Source organism: Nicotiana tabacum, chromosome 17, assembly GCF_000715075.1.
Source record: "Nicotiana tabacum cultivar K326 chromosome 17, ASM71507v2, whole genome shotgun sequence".
NCBI classification, from domain to species: domain Eukaryota; kingdom Viridiplantae; phylum Streptophyta; class Magnoliopsida; order Solanales; family Solanaceae; genus Nicotiana; species Nicotiana tabacum.
This window is the reverse complement of record NC_134096.1, coordinates 39276999-39285859: the sequence shown is the minus strand read 5'-3', so window position 1 is coordinate 39285859 and position 8861 is coordinate 39276999. Positions and strand designations below refer to the sequence as shown.

At 38.5% G+C, this 8861-nt stretch overlaps 1 non-coding gene across 1 annotated transcript; it reads left to right on the top strand.

The window, feature by feature from the left end:
* Nucleotides 1-783: 783 nt before the first annotated feature.
* On the top strand, nt 784-890 carry LOC142172239 (small nucleolar RNA R71). The gene has a single exon (XR_012701613.1). It is a non-coding gene; the product is annotated as a small nucleolar RNA R71 (small nucleolar RNA).
* Nucleotides 891-8861: the final 7971 nt, after the last annotated feature.

Here is an 8861-nt window from a genome sequence, read left to right as displayed (position 1 = left end):
AGGTGTGGGCTCTTTCACTATTTTTCCACTTCTCAGAGTTACAGCATTTACCGTTTCCTTGGGGTTTCTTTTAATATCAGCTGGCAAAGTACCTGGGATCCTTTCAGACAATATGGTGGCAATTTGTCCCACTTGTTTCTCCAAGTTTCGTAGCCATGTGCCAAGTTCTTTGATAGCTACACCATGAGCGTCTAGCCTATCATTTGTCTTGACAATAAAGGACTTCATCAGATCTTCTAGCCCAGGCTGATTGGATTGTTGAGGTTGAAACTGCTGCCTTGGCTGATTTTGGAAGCCTGGAGCTCCTTGTCCCTGGAATGTGTAGTTATTTTGTTGCCATGCATTTGCAGTACCCCCGAGTGAACTCCATGAAAAACTGGGGTGCTTCTGACCCATTGCATTGAAGTTGTAATTTCCCACAACATTTACTTCCTTAGTTGACGCTTGACACTCATGAGTAGGGTGTTCTCTTACACATATATCACAAGCTGTGTTATTCTCACTTTGTATTGAAGCTAAGGTCAACTTCCTTATCTCTTTCACCATGGCATCAAGCTGTACCTACACAGATGTGTTAGCATCAACCTGGTGAACACCATTCACCCTTCATCTTTCAGCACTTTCAAAGGGCCACTGATTTGCATCTTTAGATAATTCAGCGAGAATAGTGACTATCTCCTCTGGTGTCTTTTTCATCAAAGGGCCTCCAGATGCATTACTCAATGTTCTACGTGAGGTCGGTGTCAAACCATCCCAAAAATCCAGGAGTTGCATCCAGAGTTCAATTCAGCGTGTTGACACTTTCGAACTAATTCCTTGAACCTTTCCCATGCTTCAAACACTGTTTCAGTCTCTTTATGGCAAAAGTTATGGATCTCTCTTCTAAACTTGCTTGTCTTAGCTGAGCAGAAATATTTATCAAGAAATTTTCTGGTCATCTCCTCCCATGTTCTAATTGATCCCTGGGGCAAGCTTCTAAGCCACTGCTTTGCATCATCTTTCAGTGTAAAGGGGAATGCCCTTAAATACACTGCATCTTGTGACACACCATTATATTGAAAGGTGTTCATAATCTCCTCGAACTCTATCAGATGCGTGTTTGCATCTTCGTTCATCTTTCCTCTGAAGAAAGAACAGTTTGAAGCAATCCCTGCTTCAATTCGAAATTGTTTGCAACCACCGTCTAATACTTGATAATCCTTGATTGTAGACCGGTCTAGCGTAATCACCAAGTGGTCTCCCAGCTCCAGGAGCTATGTTTCCGAACTGGTCTGCACCCACGGGTCGATTCTGAGAAATTCTTCGAGCCCTCTCCTCTTTATAGGCAAGTTGTGCATTTCGAAGAGCATCTTCCTCTGCATCTCGTGCAACTTTTTCTCGTTGTTGGTTTGCCTCTCTTGCAGCCAAATCAACACTATCATCATCTCCGGCCAAAATTTCTTTGTTTGAGGATTGCCCAACCTTCTCTATATTCTCAGAGAGATTTCTTTCCTTCCTCAACTGTCGCGGTTGTTTCTCGATTTCTGGTTCGTATGGTAGCAATTCTTTCCCATAAGATCGAGTCATGCACCAATCTAACCAGTAACCTGCGCACAGTTAAAAAGCACCAACATAAAACGAGAAAACAAAATAAAAATAAAAATTCCTGAATTAGCACTACAAACTATTTCAAACACTATTGATTGCAAATCCCCGGCAACGACGCCAAAATTTAACGAGCTTAAAACACAACACAAAATTATGCTCGCTATTCGAATATAGTATAATATAATATCGTATCCACAGGGATTGGAGTTAATCAATATTATCATAGTTTGTAGCTAGATTTCTATCCAAGATCATCAACAATTGAGAATTATGTGATTAAAACTACAATTAACTAAGAATCTAGAGCTAATTGACTATGGACAATCGCAACAAAAGTAAGCAGGGAAGATATCAATGGGACAAAATATGGGTTGATTGTATAGGTGCAAGATAATTGTCTGGGATTTAACTCTAGTTAATTTACTTCTAATGTTCAAGTGAGTCTCTCGAATTCACTTAATTATTACTTCAAACGTTTAGTAGAAACTCCTCTCTCGATTAAGTCTCAACCTCACAATATGAACCAATTTAAGCTCAGTGAAGATATGCAAGGGTTCGTAGTGGATTGGTCTTTAGGAGAACCTCTCTCGATTATCCTCCTAACTAGGTATAAACATTAATTCAACTAGCCTCTTTCGATTACTAATAAGAATTAATGAATTCAACCAACAAGATAATGCAAAGATATCACAAGTATGCCTCTCTGGATTACATGAGCATGTGAATATAGATGCAACAATTAAAATACCCAAAATGATTCAATGCATAAAAACTAGAGTTAATATCCATAAACAAATATCAATAAACCAAATCCATCAATCCCTATAGAGAACTACTCCATAGATATGGAGTAATTCATCACAAATATAAAGAAAAACATAAACCGATCCAAACTCTTGTCTTGAGTGAGGATTGAATGATGAATCCCTTGTGATTTCGCTTCTCCCCCTCCTTCTTAGCCTCCTTAGGTCATAGATGTGTCAGAAGTCCCAAAAATTACGTTTTTCCATGTATATATACCAAGTAGGGTCGGGCCCAGACAAAAATATCTTCTTCCAAATACTCTGTAAAAATTGCACAGGCGCACTGCATGGGGCGACGCGCCACACGGGGCGTTAGTGTTAAAGTTCAAAGAGTTAAAATCTGTCAGGACGCCTGAAAATATACAGGCGCGGTGTGCCACGCGCCGCCCCACGTGCCGCTGGTATACACTTTTCTCAAAGTCCGACTTTTTTCTTCGATTATGAAATCCAGACGTACCCCTGAACGCGATCCCGACTTAATTCCTTGGACTTTTATTCAGACTTCAAAGCTCCAAATAACTCAAATTAGCTCCATAATATTTACATAGCTCGAAATTCTCCTACAGGGCATAAAATACATATTTAGTGGAGAACACTAGCGTTTAAAGCTAAAACTCAATTAAAGTACAGTAAATTAGAGTTCAATAAGAGACTAAAACATGAGATTATAACCTGCCATCACCTACCCTCTGAAGTTCCTGGATTGAGCTGGTCCAAAGTGTTTCCGGGAAAGCTAGGAACGCGCGTCAAACCTTTCGGCCCCGTGTTAACCATATAAAAGAGATGATTCATTCTATTCCCTCTGTTATATTTGACTAAGACTCAGAGGATATCCCAAAGTGGGCATTCGGGCTCATCCCTCCCTTCACAGTCGCAGTCCTCTTAGCCATAGGGTTTTCTTGCTCGCTCGTAACTCCTCTGTTGGCATTGGTTCATTTTCGGTATGACTACTGAGGATTTGATTCAATACAGCGGATGAGAAAAATCCAGTAAACTTAGACAAGATAGAAAGTAAGGAAGACAGAAAGTGGGTAGCGAGGAAGAAATACAATAGCCTGCTCACGATTCAACTTCCTATTCAAGTGAATCCTCTTGGAGCGAGCCAAGTCTGGGATCTTTCCCCATAGCTTTCGTTCTTTGTTCTTTATCGCCTGATCTTTCTTTTCATTGTTGAATCTCTCTTTGATTAATCAATGTGTGATATTCTGAATCCTCATTACTAATAGAATGCAAATGATCTCTGGATTGATCAGAAGATCCTTTCAGTTGGTTATAATCCGTTACTTGAACAAAACTAGATCTTGTGGAATCACATTGAATATTTGATGATATATTGCTAAAAAATCCAATCCTTGTTTACCAACCACACATTGTCTAACCAAATCCAATTCTCTCTCGATACGTTCCTCAAAAAATCTGATTCGAGCGGATTCTTCCCCCAACTAACGAAGAGATCTGGATGAATTTGCCACATATGAAATTCAGCACAGTTTTGCAAACAAATAGCCCACTTCTTTGTCGAGAAGAGATGGTAAAGATTCTCAATATCATTTGATTGAATAGTTGACCCATCCCCTTTTTGTTTGAAGAAACCCTCCACTACAATTGGTATTTTTTCACGAAAAGAATACGTGAGATAAGAAATCCAGTCTTTCACTAAGATTTTGAATAGCGGTCCTGAATTCAAGTTGATTCTATTTCTTCCTTAGAGAAAGAAGATCAAACAATTCCCAATCATGGTCCTTGCAGATCGGATCATCCATATAATATACAAAAATAAACTCCAGATATTTGAGATCTTTCTCTTTGAATCATTCTGAAGTAGAAGGGGGTAAGATCCTTGCCGAATCAAAGTTATTCATTTCATTCACTACCGGAGCCCCTACTATTAATATTCAAGACAAAAAGAGGATTGAATCGAATACGGAAAGGTCATGGGGCTAGAACCCATAGGCACTGGACTAAGATATGAAATGAAGGATGAGTTTCACTCGCTTCGGGCTCAAGATTAAATAGAAGAGTCCAATGAGTCCACTAGTCCATCAATGCAAATTCGATAGAAAGCTCAAGTGAGAAAGTCACAATCCATTGAATAAGATCGGCTCAAGGTGAGAGCTCAAAAAAGAAAGAAAAGTAGGTGCTTTTAAGGCAGTGTGGAGTATCTAGAACGGATGGGAGGTAATTCATCCTATATTGGGTGTCTTGCTAAAGCTTTGTGTTCGTTTCAGTGACCTGGAGTCTTTGTTTGGGAAATCTATCTCTATGAACATGAACTATGTAGGAGGATGGATTTGATGTAGGAGAAGAGTGGAATCTGGAGCAGGGTATCAGGTTCAGACGACCTCAAACTGGATAGAGCAGGATTGGTGGAACCTGTGGTCGTCTCAAAATAGAAAGAGGTGCAGACGTCCCAACATGAGGTGTTCCAAAAGGAACTTATGAGAAAAGAATAGGACTGGAAAAAAGGTCCACTCTTATAGAAGAGCTACAAAGGCGGATGCGGATTCAGTCCGAGCTAAGTTCATAGGTATTGCCTAAAAATATCAATTTTATAGGAAAATAGAGCATTGACCTAAACTAGACCTCTTCTAAGGCAAAAAGAAGGTCAACCTCACTTCAGGTAATTAAACCTTTCTTTCTCGACGATCAAAGAGTCAAAACTAGCTTTCGAGCTAACCAACCATGGAGCTACCAGCCAACAAGCAAAACGAGTTCTCATTCACGGATAACTAAGCTTTGACAAGGGAGAGGGGGACCAAACTATTAGGAGGAAGAAGCAAACGGAAGACAGGGTCACTTGTGAAAGAACTACCGAAGAGGACCATCACAATTGAGGCGGTGGATGACAGGCTAGCTCACCAAGAATATCGGGAGAGGTTGGGGAAGACTTGGCTGCGACAAGTCAGGGAGAGGTTAGGTCAAGGGATTTCAGACAAAAGTCCCATCAATCATAAGAAAAGGATGTTCCCAGAAAGAAGAAAATAAGGAAATTCAAAAGAATAGGCCTTGAAGGAAGGCATGAATGAGGGGAGACCGGTCTAATGGCTGCAAGATATGCTGCAAGGTTGAATCAGTCCACTAAGGGATGATCTTATACATGATTTCAGCGAAGTGTTCAAGTCAAGGACTTAGGCGATCAAAGAAAAGAAGACTTGAAAGAAAAGCCTTCTATCCCACAGCTAAGGAATCCATCTAATACAGAGAGAGCGTCATATAGAATAACTTTATCCTTTGGAAACCACCTATTCTTCTCATCGACTACCTTCACTAGGGTCAAGATTCATGGTTAGGGAAGGATCAGGTCTTTTTGAGAGCTTATTGACCCACAAAAATAAGCATTGTGACCGATTTCTTTAAGTCAGCTTCTTTTTCGTGCGTGATAGAGTGTGAGGTTCGAGAGCTGTACGAACAAATGCTTTATTCGATCACTTTTCGCTAGCCTTAGTGAGTGATGAGATAGCGTATGATCAGTGCGCTAAGTGAGCAGCAAGCATTTTCTACTTCAACAACTTCTACTTATAGCTTAGCAGCTTTGTCTTTCAAAATTTTCTTCTCTTTTCTTTTTTATTTTAGAAGATGACAAACGAACTGAAAACTGCGAATGCTTCTAATTAATTGAATCTTTTATTAGAATCCAATTTTCTTATATATATATATATATATAGAGAGAGAGTGATGTCTTTATCACAATTCGTCAAGTAAACCTGCGCCCAAAGTGCTTACGTAGCCGGTCACCATTTGGCTAAGATCCTTGATGACTGATTCATAAACCACTAACACTTTAAGTCTTATGTTAAATATTCGCATAGCGACTAAGGTCCTAACAACTTGATGTCAGACTGTTCAACATGAGGGTCATCTAACTCCTCTAACACAGATAACATAAAGAGTAGGATTAGATGCTTAACATAACTACTCGTATGCTTTCACGAAAGATAGAGGAGCGACTCCGGAGAGAAACATCTAACAACTCGACTAGAGCGGATCCCGAGACTTCACCCCTTCCTTTAAATTGTTGGGCACTACATTCTATAAAAAGAAAGTGAAAATGAAAGGTAAACAAAAGAGAAAACATGTCACGCCCCAAACCTGGGGAGGCGTGGCTGACACCCGGTACCGCACTAGCCCGAGCGAACAACTCTATAACACTTTTTTTTCTTTGTAACTATCACGGGCCAACATGGCCACAACTCGTAATGTATAACTATAAGTCGGCAACACGATATTAATAAACTATCGTTCCTAAAACATGAATACATATGGGCAGTCAAGGCCTCTCATATACTGTACAAAATGAACCTCTGTCTACAAAGCCCCTAAGATTATTCGACATCAGTACGAATAATGTACTAAGTATGGAAGGCAGAACTGAAACATATATAATAAATCAACATTAATTAAAGACATATAAGAATCAACCTGAATCTCTGAAGTGCCACCGTATATATATACTTATTATACTTACATATATACAATGCTTCTCTTTGAGACTATTATCCATATCGTATAATGCGTGACTGTCCAACTGATTAGTGGTAACTGCCCGACCGGCCGTAGCATGGTGGTAAATGCATAATTGCCAAACTGGTGATAAATAATAATACATAACTACCCAACTGGTGGTAACTCCCCGACCGGCCGCAGCTCGGTGGTAGATGTATAACTGCCCAACCGGCTGTAGCTCGGTAATAAAGGAATATGCAAGTCTGCCCAACCGGTGATATATAATGATACATAACTGCCTAACCGGCGGTAACTGCCCGACCGTCCGTAGCACGGTGGTAAATGAATATGCATGAAGATGCATGTATTACCATATTATAAACATTAACATCTCTATCATATACCTCAATAGGGACTAGATACATACTCAGACATGCTTGAATATCACTTTACCGGAATGAATAACTTAGACATCCTTAACTACTAAGAGTAGAACCACTTATGGAATAGCATTACGTTTACGTATCGTTACTTGAATCATGCCAAAAGAAAAGAAGGGATAGCCTTAACATACCTCAATTCACTCTTTTGATGACTACAACTAGTAAATCCTTTTCATGAACATATAACCTCGAATGCTTGGGATTAGGCTCAATTGATTGAATTATTGATAGTTGTATCCTCAAAGTAATGCCTAAATATTTCGTTCACCCCATATTCTAAACAAAAACTGTTTGGAAAATGCAAACCTTACACGCACATCTGCCACCCATACCTTGGTCCACATAACATACTTCTGAATGGATTACGAGAGATTTATTTCACCAGGCTGTGCACAAATGTATATGGTGCCTTCTAGGCTACTAAACTTTTAGAGGCTGAAAGATAGACTAGTTAAGCTCTTAAAACAGTGATGTAGCCAGATTTGAATTTATCCAATTCCTTATAAATATTTTGAATGGTGAGGATGCAAAAGCTAAAGTTCGAGATGGTAACTTAAGTCGGCACAATTATAAGTTCATAACTAAAGTAATTTTTACATCAAACTTCTCCCACACATCAAAGTCCCTTTTTGATCATGCCACCTATTTAATAAATGCATGAGTCACAAATTTGGCTAAGGAAAAATCTGTCACGTGATGTTCTTATCCAAAATATTTTAGATAATTACCAATTACCCGCATAATTAAGAATTGTCTTCAATTAATTAAAATACTACTCATTTCTAACACACTTTATGTACCCTAATATCATGGTCATGTGGTACCATATAAAATAAATACATACACTTATTATTTTATTAAAACATCCATGAAAAAAATACATATATTTTCTCAACTTATAATTTTCCTAATCTCATATAAAGAGTAAAAATTCTCGCACGCTTAATACTTAAAATAGTAAAAAGATAGTCTTCTTTTCTTGTGAGAAAATAATTTCTATCTTTAAAATAAAGAAAATCTCATAAACTTTCTCATATTAGGTATATAATTTATCATATCCGAAAATAGTAATAATGGTAACTACCCAAAATTATACATATAAAACTTTTACTAAAATACTTCACTTAAAGAAAATAACACACTAACATAATATCTAACGGTATCAAGGTTGTAAACTTACAGGGTCTCATAATAATAATGTCTTAAACCCTCTATAACCTCCTAATAGACATAATCCCTTCGAACTCATGTGGATTTACTACGGCACATCCTAATGCTAAGGTACGGGATGTAACATCCTCCCCCCTCTAGAAACATTCATCCTCTAATATTAACTCTTTGAGATTTTCAAAACTGTCACTAGGGTCCTCTATATACTAAACTAAAACCTAAACTATATCTGAAGTCTCGACTATTCACAACCTTTTGTTCTTGAGTATCTCATATTGTCTTCACCTTTAACTTACTTACCATTCAATCTCGCGTCGTATCTTCTCTCGCTTTCATAACCTCCCTTTAACATAAGTAGAAATTACATCTACGCCTTAAAGCTCTATTGTGATACCTGCACCTCTGGTGCATACAA